The following is a 21006-nucleotide window of genomic DNA, read 5'->3' on the forward strand; positions in this document are numbered from 1 at the left end:
CAGCTGCCCACTCAACACCTCTGCCTGGTCTCCACTACGCTCAGCCTGGCTCAGAGAACCGTGATTTTCTACCACAGATCTTTCCTTCCCCTAGGGTCCCCTTCTTGGTAAATGACACCGTGATTACTAAACCACTCAGAAGCTCAGCTTAAAAATGAACCGGGCATGTTTGATCTCATTTTTCTCTCTCACCTCACAATAAATCCAACAAAAGATACTGTCGTCTTTGCCTTCTAAGTGCGCCCAGAATCCAAACTCCTGTGAGCGAAGCCCCTCAGTCCAGGCCGCAGCATCCCCGGCCTTGACGCAAACCTTCCAGATGTCACCCTCCCCACTCTTGGAGACCAGTGGTCACGCCAACCAGCATCAGCACCGCCAAAAGCATCCAAGCTTGTCCAGAGCAGAAGTGATGTCCACAACATGTTCTGAAGATCCTCGCGTCCCCTCCCTCCTGTTGACCTCACCTGCCGCGGTTCCCATCTTGATCACGTCCCACCAGCAACACCGGCCTGTTTCTTACCATCCAGGTTTCCTCATTTCAGTCCTCCCACCCAGCATTTCACTGCCTGGAATGTCCTTCCCCCAAAGCTCCCCATCTCCTCCCTCCCCTCTGTCCGTGTCCACTGGGAGGTCAGTTCCTCAGAGAGCTGAGCCTGACCTCAGGCAGCCGCCTCCTCCAAGCCCTGCCCTTTCTGACCTCAGCACCATGATGCTATTTGCTGACACGACCACTTCTGAAGCACCTGCCCTCCCCAGGAGAAGGTAAGCTCCATGAAGTCAGCAAGTCTGACCTTTCCTATTGCTATATTCCTACAAGGAATAAACACTTTGTCAGTTCTCAGCTTAATACGCACCCATCCCACTCCTGACCAGAGTGCAGAAGTGGGAAACATAGGTAAATGATGGATGGCAGATAAACAAGAGGTGATTGATAAATGATAGATAGATATGATAGATAACTAAATGCACTTCCTCTTCCTATAACAAGGATTCCAAACATGACATGATTTCTGTTTACCAATCAGCTGACCCTGCATGAATCTTTGGTGTGAGTGAGAGTGAGAGGAGACCAGTGTCCAGGTTCAGGGAATCTATTTTCCCAGCAAAATTGTGGCAGAGACGGTGAAAACGGTTCCAGGGCAATGACCTCATAGCTGAGTGGTCTGCTGGAGGCCGTGGGCTCAGGGGCAGGGGCCACAGGGCTTCCGGCCGTGGCAGAGACGAGGGCGCCCATGGCGCGGGCCCAAGCCTGCCCTCCAGGCCCAGCGACAGCCCGAATGCCCCATCACCCCTGCTTCCCCTCTCCACATAAACGAGAAAATAGGAGCCACTGTTGCAGCTGAGCCTTCATCAACACACCAGCTAGCCTCCTAACAACCACCAAGGAGATAGATACCAGTCGATTCCCACCCTCCAGGTGAGAAACATTCACACTAAAGCCGGGATGATGAGTTCTGACTTCATCCTAAAATCTATGGGACCCACTGAACCCTAATCTGTAGTAAAAGGACATAATTAATTTTGTGTTTCAGAATGTATGCTCCAGCAGCCGATGGAGGGTCTTAGGGAGATGGGAACTGATTGCTAACAAAGAAATCAGAACAGTGGCTAAGAAAGCCATTTGGATTCACATACTTGTACACTCACACACAAGATGAATAAGGTTCACACTTGTCAATCTAGTAACAAACTATTTCACAAGGAAAAAACACCATAATTAAACATGTGGTTGTGGTGGTTTTAGTTGCTAAGTCATGTCCAACTCTTGCAACCCCTTGGACTGTAGCCACCAGGCTCCTCTGTCCATGGATTTTCCAGGCAAGAATACTGGAGTGGGTTGCCATTTCCTTCTCCAGGGGATCTTCCTTACCCAGGGACCGAACCCAGGTCTCCTGCATTGCAGGTGGATTCCTCACTAACTGAGCCACCAGGGAAGCCCCAGTTAAGCATGCAGTATGTGCTAATTTCTCGGCATCGCCAAAACCAGGGACGGACACTAGCCTGAGGACAGCTCCTCCACAGACACGTCTGGTCTGCCGTGCGGGAGCCAGCAGGGACGCTCACACAGCAGGGACTCCCCGCGTCACCTGTCACCACTGTCTGTCCTTCACTGTGTAGCAGCTCACTAATGATTTCACGCCTGTGGTAACAAGTCAGCATCTGATGCGGCAAGAATGGAGTGTTGGGATTACATGGTTTGTGTTGTTTAATCAAGGTGAACACATTTAGCAACCCCATAGAAAAAGTGACATCCCTATGTAGATAATTAAAGCTAGAGACTCTAAACTGTTTTTTTTTTTTTTTTTTTTGTATCTGTACATCAATTCATCATGAGTTACAGATTCTGAGAAAAATAAAATCCTTGCTGGCAACCTGAGCACCTCTCTGACCACTATGCCTTCAGACAGCTCTCCTCCTGGTCACACGTATCCTGGCTGGGGGGGTCACTGTCCCTGTGGTTCATTCACTAGCCTGTTCATCAACTCAGGCAAAGGTCAAGCTGAGTGCCCTGCCTCTAGTTAAATTGAATCAAATGATTAGGACAATCTCGTCCTTGTTCACAGACCAGAAAAATCTATCAAGGAAAAATAAAACTGATTCAGACTTACAAAGCTTAAAGCAATGGTAAAAATATGACTTTTACAAACAACTTCTGTTAGAAGTCCTTGTATTAGTGTGCTAGAGTTTGCCAAATCAAACAACCATAGGACTGGGTGGCTTCAGCAAGAGGAATTTACTCTCTCACGGCTGCTGTGCTATTGACAGGAGGGAGGGATGGACGGACCTGCCCACCCGTCAGGACAGCATGGGGTGGAGGCAGGACGTCGCACCCCGCTCTCAGACCACACTCCAGCCCTGGCACTGCATGCCAAGGGGCGTGCTGGCACCTGCATGCCGAGGGACCCTGACTTCCATTAGAGCACAGTGGGTTTTCAGTCCCGCCCGGACCTCCCACCTGTGGCTTGGAGTCAGTGAAGACCTAGCTGAGATAAGAACCATCAGAAGACAGATGCAGTCTGGTGCAGTTCCAGGCGCACAACACAAACGCTCATGTTAGTAGCTTTCCAGCTGCTGAGTGGGTGCCCACTCTGCATGTTTGCATGGAAAATTAAAACAGAGCAAAATTATATTAAATTTTGATATGAGTCACTTGATTTTCATCTAAAATGTAATAAATTAATATATCGCTTGACAGGATCTAATTTATAGCCTCAGGCCCCGTTCTGATGAAAGGGGGTGTTGCTTTTTGCATCAACGGAGGTGACCTATGACCCGCATCAGGGGATGTGTCTGTCACACAGGGAAGCTGAACATCCATGTGAGAGACAGACTCTTACAGAATCAAAGGCGCTGAAGGCTGCCCTTCTGCTGAGGCACGAGCTGGCTCCCGGGAGCCGGGAGCTGGAGTTGTAGCACAGCAGGTGCCCGTGGCGGATGGGATGGCGGTGCTGGGAGGTGAAGGGTGAAGAGTCAAGAAAGCGGGACTGAAGTGACAACCACGTGCTCCCGGATAAGCTTCCTCTGGTGCTGCTGCTGCTTTGGTTTTGAGAAATTCAAGACTGAGACAGGGCTGCTCAAGAATTCGTAGAAGACGGAAAGAAAGGAAGGAGGAGGAAACCCAGTGCTAGGTGCTGTACAAGGCCTCGGGTCCTGGAAAGGCTCTACTTTTAGAGCGCGTCAACTTTCTCTAGTGAGGATGATCACCCCCAGCTATTTCCTGACTTTCTCCAGGAAGTGTCATCTTCCCAAAACGCTACCATTAAGTGTCTTTTCATTATCTGTAAACAACCCTCCAGCGAAAGCATTAGAAAAATATCACAATGAAGTGATATTCTGGAAATCACGTTACTAATTTCAAAAACGGTAACTGCTCCTTGTAACCACCTCCCAGTGGATGTCCTGCATTGCCATCCTCTGCGCCCTCTGCAGAGGGCGGCAGACAGGAAAGGAGACGCACGGCCCTTGTCTGCCCAGGCTGGGAGTTCACCTGGGACCTCGGGGACACTGCGAGGAGCTGGTGACAAGCTCCACCCCCCGAGTCCACTATGCAGAACAGGGAAAAGAAGGCCTGCAGGAGACGGGACGCCGTGATGGGGAGGCCAAGGAGAGTTCCCAACTCCGGGCCCAGGACTGGGGGTGTCCCATGGGCTCAGGGAGGGCACTCAGAGTGGAGCGTCTGCTGCACACCCCAGGCTGGGCAAAGAGTTGCCCTCGGGCTGTTCTCTCCCTCCTGGCAGGATAATCCTGGGAGGTGGGCACAGAAGACTGAGCTCAGACAAGCAGCTGATGACGTGAGAGGAACTCAGCTGTAGTTTCTGACGGAGAATTCCCAAAGACTTGATCCAACAACAGACAGATCTACAGTGTAGTGATTTTAACGGATTTAAAAGCAAGTATTACGTGAGCCTAAGCTTCTGACTGCTCTAAAACATACTGCGCTTTTAAGGCCAGAAGCCCCATGACTACTCATTTCAGCAGCTTTAGAAAGAAGCGATCGAGAAAAGCTGGGGGAGAGAATGTGGGGAGAAAATCAGGGTGGGGAGAAAATCAGAGTGGGGAGAAAACCTGTTTCCTAAGGCTCGTTTACCAGAAATATGTCCCATGTGTAGCTGACCTAATAGTAATCACAGTGGAAAATTGAAAAGCTGGTGGGGCTGTAAACTCTAGAGCAAATAAATATGTTTCTTACAACACGTTTTCATGGGATATTATCATAATTTCTAAAATCTATAAACAAGCAGTTATGTTTCATTGTCTTATGCGGGAAACACCTGTTTGGTGGTTTCTGAATGACAGGGTTTACAGATCTTGGTCTTTGGAGTAACCGGTGAATCTGGGGAAGGAGGCATTTTGGGCTCAGTTCAGCTCAGCTGGAGCCGGGCCTCCCTCTGCACCCCCTGCCACAGGACGCAGGCTTTTTCTTTTCATATGTATTTGTTACTTTCAATCTTTTCATATCCTCTGATTAGAAAATCGTTTACATGATTGACCATTTCAGGTTGAATCACTGTATGCAGGACAGGGCTCCCAGCACCCTTCATGACAGTACTGTATCTGCTGCCCCGAGTTCTCGGGCAGTAACCCGTGGACTCAGCGTGTGTGTGCATGTGTGTACGTAAACCTGTATCATATACGTGTGCACGCACGTGGTAAAGGTGAACTGCTCTCCACTGTGGATCTGCTATGGACACTGGTGAGCATTTTCCTTCAGTTCTAACTGAGGCCCTACTTGTACTAACAAAGCACAAGACACATGTGGTTCTGAATGTGCCTTGTTTTTAATGATGCACAGTGTCTTTGAGATCAGAACATACTATAGACTGGGCTTGACTTCACTCACTTGGTTGGACTCTCCCTATTCTGTTAAATAGATGCACCAGAAGTGACCTTTTCCTAGAGATGGACAACTATGTTCGCTTTCAGTCTTTCATTCCTATGAACCCTCTTGCAATAAACAACTCTACTTCTATTGATGTACATTTCCATGTAATCAGTTTCAGTTTAATTAGTTGTTACAAGCTTTGTGTATTTTAAATTTTTTGTGAATATCTTTATTGTGCTAAAACACAAACCTCTTCATACACTTTCTTGTTTTTTTTTAATTTTCTCTACTATTATGTCCTTCCTTCTGATAGCTTTGGCTTCCCTAGTTTCTCAAGGTGTGATATTAGGCTACTGATTTGAAAACTTTCTTCTTTTTTAATGTAGGCATTTACAACTATTAATTCCCTGCTAAGCACAGCCTCCATAACATCCTGTGTGTTTTGGTATGTGGTGTTTTCATTTCATTATCTCTATGTATTTTCAAATTTTCTGTGTGATTGCTTCTTTGATCATTGGTTGTTTGAATGTGTGTTTTTCCACATACTTATAAATTTTCTAGTTTTCCTCCTGTTGTGGATTTATAGCTTTATTCCATTATCCTCAAAAATACACTTCATAGGATTTTAATTTTTTCAAATATATGGAGATGTGTTTTGTAGCCTAAAATATTGCCGATCATAGAGAACATTCCATACTCACTTTAGAAGGAGTAGAGGTGTATTTAGGGGTGAATTTTCTCTTTTCGAGCAGAGCGTTCTATTAACACACGTGTGTGTATTGTACCTAGATGGTTTACAGTGTTGTTCAAGTACTCTGTTTTTCCTGACCTTCTATCTAGACATTCTATCCATTACTGAAAGTGCTTCAAATCTCCAAGTATAATTGTTAAGTTGCCTATTTCTTTCTTCTACCAATATTTGCTTTATATATGTTAGGACACTATTTGGTGCATATTTTTAACAGTTATATTTTCTTGGTGAATCGACACTTTTATCAGCATATAAGTATCTTTTGTCCCTCATTTGTTCCATTACTTCCTTTTGTGTTTATTTGTAGTGAACCATTTTGATTTTCCTTTCATTTCCTTTTGTGTATGTTGTTGTTCAGTTGCTCAGTTGTGTCCCCATGGACTGCAGCACGCCAGGCTTCTCCGTCCTTCACTATCTCCTGCATGTCCATTGAGTCGGTGATGACATCCAACCATCTCATCCTCTTTTATCCCCTTCTCCTCCTGCCTTCAATCTGTCCCAGAATCAGGGTTCTTTTCTAATGAGTTGGCTCTTCGCATCAGGTGGCCAAAGTATTGGAGCTTCAGCATCAGCATCAGTCCTTCCAATGAATGGTCAGGGTTGATTTCCTTTAGGATTGATTGGTTTGATCTCCTTGCTGTCCAAGGGACTCTTAAAGAGTCTTCTCCAGCACCACAGTTCGGAGGGATCAATTCTTTGGCACTCGGCCTTCTTTATGGTCCAACTCTCATATCCGTACATGGATACTGGAAAAACCACAGCTTTGACTATACGGACATTTATCAGAAAAGTGATGTCTCTGCTTCTTAATACACTGTCTAGATTTGTCATAACTTTTCTTCCAAGGGCAAGTGTCTTTTAATTTCATGACTGGAGTCACCATCTATAGTAATTTTGGAGTCCAAGAAAATAAAGTCTGTCACTGTTTCCATTGTTTCCTTGTCTAATTGCCATCAAGTGATGTGTATATATTTTTAGATTATTTTTGTAGATCAATTTAGGATGTTAGAATTACATTTATCTTCCTAAAGGAATTCTCCAGGCAAGACTCCTGGAGTGGGTTGCCATGCCCTTCTCCAGGGGATCTTCCTAACGCAGGGATCAAATTCAGGTTCTCCTGCTGCATTGCAGGCAGATTCTTTACTGTCTGAGCCACCAGGGAGGTCCAAAATTATAACAATCTAGTTCAACTGATGCAATACTAACTTCGATAGCAAACAAAAACTCTGCTTCTGACAGCTCCATTCCTCTTATTGATTTCCACAAATCATACCTTGATACCTGTGCCCAATAACATAGATTTATAATTATCTTTTATGCAGTTGTCTCAATTGCTATAATTACTGTAGGAAATAGAAAGTGGAATTATAAACCATAAATACAGCAATGTCAGCTTTCATACCTGCTCATGTAGTTACATTTACCGAAGACCCTTTTCTTCACAGAGCTTTGAGTTGCTGTCTTCCATTCTTTTATTTCAATCTGAACTCCCCTCAGCATTTCTTTCAGAGTGGGTCTAGAGGTACCAAACTCTTTCAACTGTGTGTTTTGTGGGAATATCTTAATTTTGCCTTCATTTTGAAGGAAAGGTTCAGTGAATACAGATTTACGTGGCAGTTTTCTCCAGGCCTTTAGGAATCAGCCCATTCTCTTCTGAGTATCCTGGGCTCTCTCTGACATCAGTGGCCCTTTAGGCTCCCTCAACGTTCTTCACTCTTTTTTCTCTCTGTTTTTCAGCCTCTAATTTCAGTTGTCTTGTATTAAAAGTTCGTGAATTCCTTCCTCTGTGTGTTCAATTTTCACTTCAGTCACCATACTTTTCTTCTCCAGAATTTCTGTTGGATTGCTGTAATTTTCTATCTATTTATATTCTCACTTTGCCCATAGATGGTTTAGCTCCTTGAGCATATTAAAGACAATTATCTTTAAAATATTCACTTAGTAAGCACTGTGTCTGGAACTTCCTCAGGAATGGTTTCTTTCAACTTTGTTGCTCTGAATGGGCCATACTTTCCTGTTTCTTTTACTTTTTTTAAAAATTAAAAATTTAAAACTTTCCTATATACCTAATATTTTTATTGTAAACTGGACATTTGAACAAAAATGTGATATTATACTGTGGTAATTATGAAAACTCTTCCCAGGATTGACTTTTTGCATTGTTGAAGGCTACTGTAGTCTAGTAACTTCTCAAACTTTTTTGAACAAAACTGTATTTGCTCTGGTATGTGGTCACTAAAGTCACTGTTCCTTATCTTAGACCAGCTAGTGTTTTGAAAGAAATTTCTTTGAATGCCAGGAGCTAAAAATAGAAAAAACAAAGAATAAGCAGAACCGTTCTCCCAGTCCTTCCAGACTTTCCCTGTGCTGAGCTGCCCTCCCAAGTGTGAGCAGGCTTGTGGGAACACAGACTCCAGCCTGAAGCAAGCCCAGCACCTTCTCAGGCTTCTCTGAATGTGCACACTGACCTGGATACGTGTGTGGCTGCCTAAACTCCCTCGTGCACACAGGTGGCACCTTTTATATACTGGTAAAATACACACCTAAAATCTGACAAGTGGCTGGAGGCAAGGAAAATGAAAACTCTACCAGCCCTTCTTATCATTTTTAAGTCGCTTTTTTATTGACTGAGCCTCTCTGTGGTTCCTGTGACCTCTGACAGTTTCCCAGCACCCTGGGACTCTTAAAAAAGAGTGGTTTCTGACCGTCTCTGTTTCTCCCTCGATGTCTCTGTGAAGGACTGGACTTGGAGCTGCCTTCTCCTCCACTGAGCCAACGCCACTTCCGTTCACCTTGAATTTCCCTTCATAGAAGTGTTGGTCATGAGACCGAGCGTCTGAGGCCTTCACCAGCGTTGGGCAGTAAGCTATGTTTTCATCTTTGTCATTTTGATGAGAAAAAATAAAACACTTCATGAAAAACACTTCCTTTGCCATTAAAAGAGGCTTGAGCACCTTCTTCTATGTTCGGAAGTCACTAACGTGTACTTATACAGTGAGACATGCACTACCCAGCCACCTAGTAAAGCAAGTAAATATGCAAGACGAGCCACGGTGCCTCACCCAGCAAGTGATGCAGGACTCGGGCACCCACGGCTCTAACTCAGAGAGGGGTATGCACATGGTGGTGAACACTCAGGAGGGTGGAGGCACGGCCATGCAGAGGAGGCAGGGCATCAAAGCCCGCAGGACTTGGCACATGCAGTCAAGGCGATCTAGACTGACTGCTTTCCCACACGTCCTTTCTCCTCTCTGTTTCATCTGACTTTTCTTTTTAAAAAGCTTCTTTAGGTAGAAACTGTAAAAAGGATACATAAAGGCAGAAACAACTCACTGCGGTCGATTTTGTACTACCCTCCCTCCAGTTCAGAATCGTGGTGAATGGAAGCAAACGTCACCACACAACAAGGAGGGGAGAGCGTCCTTGCTCAGAGCCGCTCCCTAGGGAAAGGACAACAGGGGACCCACCCTCAGGACACAGAGGTTACGTCCCAGGGAGGCTGTCTGCTCCTCAGGTAAGGAAAGCAGGGCTTCCGTGTCCTTGCAGACAGCTGGGGACTCACCCTCAGGACACAGCAGGTTGTGCTCCAAGGAGACTGTGCTCTGCTGACCATGCGCCACCCCCCCCCCCCACCCCCATGCCGTCTGCAGTCGCAGGACTGCGGCACCGCCTTGGCAGGGAGTACAGGCGCAGCTCCCATTATGGGCTTCAAGCCAATTAAATGAGCGCTTTTACATTACAATTATCCTTGGGAGGTAAGGAGTAAATCTTGGGGGAAATGATTCATTTTGCAAGGTCCAAACCAACATTCAATCTAAATCCCATTCCTAGTGAAATAGCTACTGGCCGTATAAACAAAAAAAAAAAACACATAAAACAATCTTTGTGCCAGGAAAGAAGAGTAAATTCATGGGTAATTTGCTAACTTGCTGATTATAATCCAGAAACTTTAGAATTAGAAAAATACATTACTAAAATAGTTTTGAACACCAATTAATTGTGTGTTGCTTTGGTAGAGTCTGTGAAGAACAATATACTACTGGAGATCAGTGGAGAAATTAACTCCAGAAAGAATGAAGAGACAGAGCCAAAGCAGAAACAACACCCAGTTGTGGATGTGACTGGTGTAGAAGTAAAGTCCAATGCTGTAAAGAGCAATATTGCATAGGAACCTGGAATGTTAGGTCCATGAATCAAGGCAAATTGGAAGTGGTCAAATAGGAGATGGCAAGATGAACATTGACATTTTAAGAATCAGCGAACTAATAAAATGGACTGAAATGGGTGAATTTAACTCAGATGACCATTATATCTACTACTGTGGGCAAGAATCCCTTAGAAGAAATGGAGTAGCCATCATAATCAACAAAAGAGTCCGAAATGCTGTACTTGGATGCATTCTCAAAAATGCCAGAATGATCTCTGTTCGTTTAGAAGGCAAACCATTCAACATCACAGTAATCCAAGTCTATGCCCCAACCAGTAATGCTGAATAAGCTGAAGTTGAACAGTTCTATGAAGGCCTAAAAGACCTTCTAGAACTAACACCCAAAAAAGATGTTCTTATCATTATAGGGGACTGGAATGCAAAAGTAAGAAGTCAAGAAACACCTGGAATTTGGCCTTGGAGTACAGAATGAAGCAGGGCAAAGGCTAATAGAGTTTTGCCAAGAAAATGCACTGGTCACAGCAAACACCCTCTTCCAACAACACAGGAGAAGATTCTACACATGGACATCACCAGATGGTCAATACCAAAATCAGATTGATTATATTCTTTTCAACCAAAGATGGAGAAACTCTATACAGTCAGCAAAAACAAGACCAGGAGATGACTGTGGCTCAGGTCATGAACTCCTTATTGCCAAATTCAGACTTAAATTGAAGAAAGTAGGGAAACCCACTAGACCATTTAGGGATGACCTAAATCAAATCCTTTACAATTATACAGTAGAAGTGAGAAATAGATTCAAGGGATTAGACCTGATAGACAGAGTGCCTGAAGAACTATGGAAGGAGGTTCATGACACTATATAGGAGACAGGGATCAAGACCATCCCCAAGAAAAAGAAATGCAAATAAGCAAAATGGCTGTCTGAGGAGGGCTTACAAATAGTTGTGAGAAAAAGAGAAGCAAAAGCAAAGGAGAAAAGGAAAGACATACCTGTTTGAATGCAGAGTTCCAAAGAATAGAAAGGAGAGATAAGAAAGCCTTCCTCAGTGATTAGTGCAAAGAAATAGAGGAAAACAATAGAATGGGAAGACTAGAGATCTCTTCAAGAAAATCAGAGATACCAAGGGAACATTTCATGCAAAGATGGGCACAATAAAGGACAGAAATTGTATGGACCTAACAGAAGCAGAAGATATTAAGAAGAAGTGGCAAGAATACACAAAAGAACTATACAAAAAGATCTTCATGCCCCATATAACCACGATGGTGTTATATAACCATGATGGTGTCTGGCTCACCTAGAGCCAGACATCCTGGAATGCAAGTCAAGTGGGCCTTAGGAAGCATCACTACGAACAAAGCTAGTGGAAGTGATGGAATACCAGTTGAGCTATTTCAAATCCTGAAAGATGATGCTGTGAAAGTGTTGCACTCAATATGCCAGCAAATTTGGAAAACTCAGCACTGGCCACAGGACTGCAAATGGTCAGTTTTCATTCTGATCCCAAGGAAAAGCAATGCCAAAGAATGCTCAAACTACTGCACAAATGCACTCATTTCACACTCTAGCAAAGTAATGCTCAAAATTCTCCAAGCCAGGCTTCAGCAGTATGTGAACCCTGAACCTCCAGATGTTCAAGCTGTATTCATAAAAGGCTGAGATCAAACTGCCAACATCCAGTGGATCATCAAAAAATCAAGAGAGGTCCAGAAAAATGTCTATTTCTGCTTTATTGACTATGCCAAAGCCTTTGACTGTGTGGATTACAATAAACTGTGGAAAATTCTTTAAGAGATGGGAATAACAGACCACCTGACCTGCCTCTTGAGAAATCTATATGCAGATCAGGAAGCAACAGTTAGAACTGGACATGGAACAACAGATTTGTTCCAAATAGGGAAAGGAGTACGTCAAGGCTGTATATTGTCACCCTGCTTATTTAACTTAAATGCAGAGTACATCATGAGAAATGCTGGGCTGGATTAAGCACAGGTTGGAATCAAAATTGCTGGGAGAAATATCAATAACCTCAGATATGCAGATGGCGTCACCCTTATGGAAGAAAGCAAAGAAGAACTAAAGAGCCTCTTGATGAAAGTGAAAGAGGAGAGTGAAAAGCTGGCTTAAAACTCAACATTCAGAAAACTAATATCATGGCATCCTGTCCCATCACATCATGGCAAATAGATGGGGTAACAGTGGGGAAACAGTGGCTGACTATATTTTTGGGCTCCAAAATCACTGCAGATGGTGACTGCAGCCATGAAATTAAAAGATGCTTACTCCTTGGAGGAAAAGTTATGACCAACCTAGACAGCATATTAAAAAGCAGAGACATTTCTTTGCCAACAAAGGTCCGCCTGGTTAAAGCTATGACTTTTCCAGTGGTCCATGTATGTGTATGGATGTGAGAGTTGGACCATAAAGAAGTTGAGAAGTGAAGAATTAATGTTTTTGAACTGTGGTGTTGGAGAAGGCTTTCGAGAGTCCCTTCGACAGCAAGGAGATCCATCCAGTCCATCCTAAAGGAAGTCAGTCCTGAATATTCATTGGAAGGACTGAAGCTGAAACTCCAATACTTTGGCCACCTCATGCAAAGAACTGACTCATTTGAAAAGACCTTATGCTGGGAAAGACTGAAGGCAGCAGGAGAAAGGGATGACAGAGTTTGAGATGGTTGGAAGGCATCACCGACTCAATGGACATGAGTTTGAGTAAACTCCGGGAGTTGGTGATGGATAGGGAGGCCTTGGGTGCTGCAGTCTATGGGGTCACAAAGACTTGGACATGACTGAGCAACTGAACTACTGTGAAGAACAGTGAAGAAAAAGAATGCACCTTATTTAAAAGAATGAAAATGCTCTTTGGGACATCCATACAGAAAGCCATGTGCAGCACATGCCACCAGGAGCTGTGGTCACGGTCTGTCCTGGACACTCCAGCTTCTTTATCTGGGTCTTGTTCATGGGGATCCTGTGTGGGTGCTGTTGTCCAAAGGGGAAAACGAGGGAAGTACCAACAGAACTAGTCTAGAACTAAGCCAGTATTTAACCAATTCTTCTGACCACATCACAGTTTTGAAGGAAGTTGTGTGACTGAACAATAGGTCATGAGGACTTACTATTTTAAGGAAAATGCAAAACAAACATGTGGTTTGTGTAAAAGAAACAGGGCAGCACTAAAGATCCAGAGGTTCTGGGCCCCATGAAACCACAGAAGCATCTGCCACCATGTGCTGAGATTCCCTGGGACCTCACACTTCATGTGGGCTATTTCCGATTTCTGCAAATGCTTGAGGTAGACTCCACTTTCGTCTTGTAAAGGAGGCTGCCCTTGGGGTCATTCAGTCGCAGAGCATGACGGCAGCATGGGAAGTGAGCTGGAAGCTTTACCCAGCGCCCTCGGACCTCCCCCTGCACCCGCGGTGCTGCCCGTCCACCGCGGGCTCACCTGGGGGGCACCTGCCGTGCTTCCCCGTTTCCTGATTTTCACTTGCCTTATTCCATCTGCAGGGACATCTGATCTTTACCTTACGATCCGCCTCTGTGTGGACGACAGACGACGGCACCAGATGTGACTTCAGAGCTGTGCCTTTCCAGCTTAATCTCGTGGTGTCAGAGGCTGAGCGCCGAATGCCAGTTAGTGAGAACGGTGACACACAGAGCACTGATGAGCGGGCCCAGCGCCCCGAACGTCCGTGCGGCACGAACACGCAGCTTCTGGGAAACTACTGCCCCTGAGTTTTCCTAACACTGGATTCATTCTCTCTCCTGAAACTCTGAGAGAAGTAGTAAAGAAAGTTTCAAGTATAATCACATAAATTCAATTTACCTCATTGCATTAAGAAAAACAATCACTACTCGGTCCTTTCCTTACTCTGTTTTCTTCTTTTAAAAGGAAAACTGGGTTAATAATCTTGGTTTTTAACCAGCTATCATTGTAGTCCTCGTCCTTGGATACTCTGCGTTTACTATAAGCGTTTCATTGTTTTGGCGGTGAGAGTATCCTTATTTTTAGCGTCTCATTCACTGCTTTCCTCATAAGGGAAAGCCGGGGAGCCTCAGGTTTCTCCCCGTTCAGTCCCACCCAGAGAGCTCTGCACACAAGGGTCCTGGCTTCCACCGTGGTGGCCTCGCCACCCCACCTGCCCCAGGCAGCATCTACACCACCTGCTGCAGCGGGCTCGGGCTCCGGCTAGCCAACATGTGTGACGCTGCAGCTCAACAGCGCCTGACCCTGTGGGCAGGTCCAGACACCAAACCGGAAGTTCTCAGATGTGTTTCAGTCCCTTTAAGGACACGCTGACCGGCTACCATGCAGCTTTCCCCTGCCTCCAGCTGCAATGTCACGGGTATGGAAAGGACCTCTGTGTGGGGAAGGCCATTAAGAACTATCTCCCCAGCCCCGATTCCACCCATGACCTTACTGAAGAGGGAATAAGCCTCTTGGATGGTCTGAGCGGTGCAGGGCCTCTGTGTGGGAAGGCCATTAGGGAGTCTCCCCTCACTCTGATTCCACCCGTGACCTTAGTGAAGAGGGAATAAGCCGCCCGGATGGTCTGAGTGCTGAAGGGCCTTTGTGTGGGGAAGGCCATTAGGGACTCTCCCCCCACTCTGATTCCACCCGTGACCTCAGAGAAGTGGGAGGAAGCTGCCTGGATGGGCTGAGTGGTGCAGGCATCCTCCAGGAGCCCTCTCTCCTCACAGGGAGAAAATCACCACTTGTCTTTAGGAGTGCATTAGCTGCTCCATTTACTGGGGAGAAAAACACGCCCTAAAAGCCCATCTCTCTCGACTTCCCTTGTGATTCTGGTCCAGGAGAGAGGACGCTGCAATGTGGGGACAGAGGGGGCCCCCCAGGACAGCCGGCACTATCAGTGATGAAGTCAGAAGCAGACGGAGGACAGAACCAGCTTATGTAAGACACGGCCCCAAGCCGGGAGGTGAGAGAAGGGCTGCAGCGGCCCCTAGGCCAGTAGCGTCAGCCCAGCCCTTCCTTCCCGACACGGTCCGCTGCGGCTTCCCACTGAGCTCGGCGTCTGCAGGGCTGGGGCCCCACTGCAGGCAGAAAGGGGCCCCCTGGGCTTGTCCAGGTTTCAGTGAACACACAGAACAACTACTGATTATCCATCAAGAAAAGCTGGTATTATGAAGGAAAAAATAAATTACTAAAGCTTATGGATTGGACTAGGGATTCAACACTATTTATCAGTTGCAGGACAATCACTGGTTTTCAAGATCATGGGTCCTTTCCATTCCATGAAAACATGGAGTAAAAACATCACCCACTGGCCTCCCTCTCCTCGTCCTGTTGGCGGTTCTCGTTTCCAAGGAAGTTCTCACCCCTCTGGACGCGGGGCCCAATGGCAGGACGAGCGCCCACTTGGTTACATCCTCAGGACAAAGCCACGAGACAGCGGGCTGGGTGCAAGCAGCAAAGCCAGCTGTGTGCTTCCCCAAACTCAGCCCCTGGACAACAGAGCTCCAAGGAGGATGCAGCCACGTGAGGAGCAAGCGAACCAGGTCGGGTTTTGCCCACTAGAGTTTCCAGGGCTGTTCTGGAGCTTTACTTTCTGTCTCCCCAAACCTGACGCCCGTCTTGGCCACAGTGCTGTCCCCAAGCAGAGCGGCCCAGCGCCTGGCCAGCACCCCTGAGTAGGTGACGGTCGCCTTCCTCGTGTCCCCGGCGTAGGCAGAGTCACTCTCCATCTCTCACAGAAACCCTACAATTGGTCGCGCAGTGACACTGATATCCTCCCACCCAGGCACTTGGGGGCTGTGGCTGAAACACGGCTCTATCTTCCAGACACCGAGTCTGAATCTCAGAAAAGCCAGGGGAGCAGGGCACTCTCGGGGGCCACCATCCAGTTCCAGGCCCCTCTCCCCTTCCGCTTTAAGTCCAGGGCCAGCCCATGCACGATCTGGTGGCACTGCTCTGAAAGTTGCTTCTGGACGGAGCTGTGCCCCGACCTGCTCCCAAATTCACATGTCCAGGCTAAGCCCCAGTGTGACTATACATGGAATAAGGAGGTGACCGAGGTTACATGAGGCCACAGGGGTAGGGTCCTGCTCCCACGGGACCAGCGCCCCTACCTGCAAAGACCACGAGGTGGCTCTCTGCCTGCCAGGTGAGGATGTACTGCAGAAACCACACTGTACCCCGGGGAGGGTCCGCGCCAGGGCTGAAGCCGCTGGACCCCAGGCTCCAGACGGTGGGAAATCATGTCCTCTGGGACGGGGCCTGTCTGTGGCCTCTTGTGTGTCAGCCTGAGCTAATCAGGACAAAAGTCATTCCAGTTGTTTTAAATTTTTACTTACACAAGGAAGTTGCTTTAGACCGAATGCTGACCTACTTCGACAGTGCAGCCCAGGGAACTGTAGATGATAATAATTGTATCATTCTGGTTTCATGAAGTACTTTTCTTCTGGGCAGTTCACAGCACTTTTTAAAAAATAATTTAAAAATATGAAGTGGGGATGAGCATTATTGGTCCTAATTGCAACCAACCTCAGAAGACAGACTTCTAAATTGAGTATCTTAATTCAAACTAATTGGGTAGTTTCTGAGCCAAGACTTACATAGTAAAACCTAATTCTCTTTAAAAACATTTATTTAATTAAAAATTGTTAATGCAATTTTAAAAGTTGCTTTCCACTTACAGTTATCACAGAACATTGGCTGCACTTCTTGGGCTGTGCAATCCCTCCTCCAGTCTGTCTTACACCTGATTCTTCGTGTCTTTTGCTCCCACCCCTATGTCGCTCCCCTTACTGGAAACCACTGGCTTGTTCTCTAGGGCTGTGAGTCGGATTCTTTTTTGCTATATTCACTAGTGTGCTGCATTTTTTAGAGTCCACATATGAGTGGGATCATACAGCATCTGTCCTTTTCTCTCTGATCTATTTCACTAAGCACAATGCCCTCTGGGCCGTCCATGCCGCTGCAAGTGGCAACATTCTCTTCTTCATGGCTGAGTAGCATTCCATTGTGTGCGCATGCGTGTGTGTGTGTGTGTGTGTGTGTGTGTATTCTGGAGGAGGAAATGACAATTCTTGCCTGGAGAACCCCATGGACAGAGGAGCCTGGCGAGCTACAGTCCATGGGGTTGCACAGAGTTGGACACGACTGAAGACACTGAGCACATGTGTGTGTGTGTATATATACACTGCATGCTCTTCTGTCATATGCAAAATCTACCTCTCACAACAGCGTTTCTGTTACTACGGAATACCTGCTTCATACGATTTTCTGTGAAACCTGTGTAACTCTGTACATCCTTATAATTCTGCAGTAAAACATTAGATGAAATCCACATGTGAAAAAGCCTGTGAGTTCATTTCTGGGTTTTGCGCTTGTTCGTCTGTTTCCCAGGTGCGTAGTGGGAAGGCCTTGCTGATCAAAGGCTGGGCTGGTGACTCTCCGGCCCTGGTCCTGCCTGCCTGGCCGGGGGTTTCCAGGGGTCTCAGGGAGCGCGGTTGCCCCACGGCAGCTGGTTCAAAGGTCAGAGAGTGTCATCCCAACAGCACACTGGCCACTCTGAGTGCTTGAGACATGACTGAGCCAAACTGACCACATGTACCTCTTCCTTCTACCCACGGCTACTGGAAAAGTCGTCTTCACAGGGCTCATGGCCTCTCTTCACTGGCAGCTCTTGTCTGCATGTCCATCCCCAGGACACTCACCACCTCCTCTCTCCAGGGCCCCTTGGGGTTTAGGCCTGGGATACAGCTCAACCACCAGCTTAGGAAGGGGCCCCTCAGTCCTGCCCAGGCTTCTGGAAGGTTTGCTTATGCCCCAGTGGCCTGGTTAAGTGACCACCACTTCTTGTGAGCTCGCCAGTTAGAACCACAGTGTCTCTCATCTTTCATCTTTGCAAAAGGTTTTCGTTAAGAAATTCTTATAAAGAAACCCTTCAGCACTTTGAATAACTTGCTGAACAACTCTCTAACATGAGAGGACCCTTGTCCCGGCACAGGGTGAGTTGACTAACTGTGAGGTTGACTTGCAGCAGGGTCTTCTCTACGGACGTCCTCTCAAATTTCTTCCTCGTGGTTACATCAGTCACAGGCTGGGAGATGTCCTGTGTTACTGGTCTCTGGGGCCACAATTTCAGCTCAGTTCTGGCCTCTATGTCCTACAAAGCCTTCCCACACTTGAGTTTACCACAGCCTGAAGTGTCCTTCTGGGGGTCTCCAAGCTGGTTGCTGATGGTGTCTGTCATGGAGCCTTGCTCAGCCTCTGCAGGATGGGGGTGGGTGGATGGAAGAGTGAGTGGATGGATGGGTGGGTGAATGGGTGGGTGGGTGGATGAGTGAGTGGATGGATAGGTGGGTGGGTGGGTGGGGGAGTGGATGGGGGGGTGGGTGGGTGAATGGCTGGGGGGGTGGGTGGGTGACTGAGTGGATTGGTGGGTGGACAGATTGGTGGGGACGTGAATGAGTTGTGGTATATGGATTTAAAGAATTTAAATTCTACCTGATCATTTATAAAAATATTTAAATAAAATTATGCCCAAGGATTCTCATTACCTATTATTTTCTCTGTGTTCCCTGTTACGTGGTATCTGTTTTGCACCACACCTCTCATCCATGAAACGTACGATTTAAAGTTCCCCACTGAAGCTCCAGTTCTCGGAGGGCATGGCTGGCGACCTCTTGAGCACCCTAATCCTAAATGTGAGGGGAGATGTGTGGCTTTCTAACATATGTTTTACACACATATATTAACATCTATTTATAGAGACAAATACGTATCTTTCTGCAGACACCTACGAGTCCCTGTTATCTGAACTTCCCTGTCCTTACAGTTGCCGTGGACCCCCGGGGGCCATCTTCCTTCTCAGCCCCACGGAGACTGCACAGCAGACGGAGGAGGGGGTCGGTGGTCCAGCGCGTGTGCCCCGCGTCAGCACAGTGCCGGGTTTTCACATGTTTCCCTCACCCCGTCCTCACCCTAGCTGTCCTGTCTTGCTCGTTCTGCACACAGAGAATGAACTCTGGCGGGGGGGTGGGGGGGTGGGGAACACCCCCCACCCTCAGTGTCCTGGAGGCAACAGGAAGCAGACCCTGAGAAGGGCCCTCGAGAGCCCCAGCCCTGTGCCCTGCGAGCTGCACTGTCTGGGTGCAGTCCGCCTTTCCCTTGCCATCAACACAACATTTGAGGCTCACTGGATCCACTGCACCGGACCCTCGGCATGAATCCAAGGGTGCTGGACTCTTTAGGTGCTTCCTTTTCAAAGTGAAGAATGAAAAGTCTGTGTTCCTTGTTCACAGGACTTGTCAACACTTAAAATTCAGTAAGACTTCATACAGATTCTGAAACCAGCCTTTATCCTTCTGCAGGCATGTTTATTCATGTAGAGTCTCAAAAAGAATTTACTAAAAGGCAGAGAGTTCACAGCCAAGATCAGCCCACGACCTGTTGCTCTCCTTCCTAAGACACGCTGTGTATACATGGAGGGCTGAGCAACGCCGAGTGACGACACCTGCATCTGATCCTGATGATCATTAAGAACATTTTTGAAAGTCACGAAGCATAAGCAACCAGAATTCCACAGAGATTAAAGGTGCCTTGCACAATTCTTTCAAGCACACATTGCGATTTATTCACAAAGTTATAACTGAGGTTCTGGGAAGGAGCTCAAGGTAGCCCAGGACTACAAGGATAAGACATACTCAAGAAAGTGTCAGATCAGATTTCGTGTACGTTTATCCTTCAGCACTCAGCCACAGAGGCCCAGCCTACCAGCAGCAAGCAGGAAGCACAGCCCAGTGGCCACATGGGCTCCACGCCCCAGAGCATGCTTAAAACCAGTGCTCAGGGCGAGGCTGAGAGGCGGCAGCTGACAGCAGACACAGGCAGGCTGTGAGCAGACACGGCCAGGATCTGAGAACCAGCGGGCTGACTGCAGACACAGACAGGACTGCGGATGGAGGCGTCCAGGATTCCGGCAGCTCACAGTAACGGTCAGAGGCCGTCCCTGCACACCAGCAGCATGGTGGTGGGGTTTCTCCTCAAGACACAAGTTTGTACTAATCACAGTTCCTGAAGTGATTTCAAATCCCTAGGCATGTGCTGGGGAAGGCATGCAAAGGACGGATTTCGCTTTAAGCAAAACAGCACCTCTCTCCCCTTCTCTGTGGAGTAGAGGGACCACCGCCCGGGTGTTCCCAGAACACTCCTTGGAGTTGTCAAGGGATCATGCCTTTCACAAAAACATTTCACTCCTTAGTGAGATACACACACACACACACACACAAATATACACACTGAACGCATGTGTGTGCTTTGTGTATATTCTATATGTGGTAGTGTTGATTGATCAGTAAGTTGTGTCCGACTCTTTGTGACCCCAAGGACTGTAGCCCGCCAGGCTCCTTCATCCATGGGATTCTCCAGGCAAGAATACTGGGGTGGGTTGTCAACTCCTTGTCCAGGAGATCTTCCCGACCAGGGCCTGAACCCAGGTCTCTTAAGTCTCCTGCACTGCAGGCAGATTCTTTACCTCTGAGCTGCCTGGGAAGCCTCACACAGGTGTGTATACCACATACACGTAAGTCCACCTCTCTGTACCACACAGAGGTGTGTATAAAGGTCACTTCTGAAGATGGTCAGATGGTGATGAATATAAGGAGCTGGTTGACCCTCTTGACTTAAAAAACTCAACTCAGCCTTGACCCGGGGGCTCCCCGCTGCAGGACCTGGGCCATCAGGACACACAGAGCCTGGGGGGCTGTGTGCCATCGCAAGGGCCCCGC

The 21006-nt window shown here is 47.1% G+C and overlaps 1 protein-coding gene and 1 long non-coding RNA gene across 8 annotated transcripts in view; one reads left to right on the top strand and one right to left on the bottom strand.

The window, feature by feature from the left end:
• Nucleotides 1-21006, bottom strand: part of DLGAP2 (DLG associated protein 2) — a 635944-nt gene that overhangs the window by 217567 nt on the left and 397371 nt on the right. The gene's annotated exons all lie outside the window — the stretch shown is intronic.
• LOC123332628 lies at nt 109-13888 on the top strand. The gene is made up of 4 exons (XR_006549534.1): nt 109-762; nt 8813-8935; nt 9439-9588; nt 13762-13888. It is a non-coding gene; the product is annotated as an uncharacterized LOC123332628 (long non-coding RNA).

This window comes from Bubalus bubalis, chromosome 1, assembly GCF_019923935.1.
Source record: "Bubalus bubalis isolate 160015118507 breed Murrah chromosome 1, NDDB_SH_1, whole genome shotgun sequence".
NCBI classification, from domain to species: domain Eukaryota; kingdom Metazoa; phylum Chordata; class Mammalia; order Artiodactyla; family Bovidae; genus Bubalus; species Bubalus bubalis.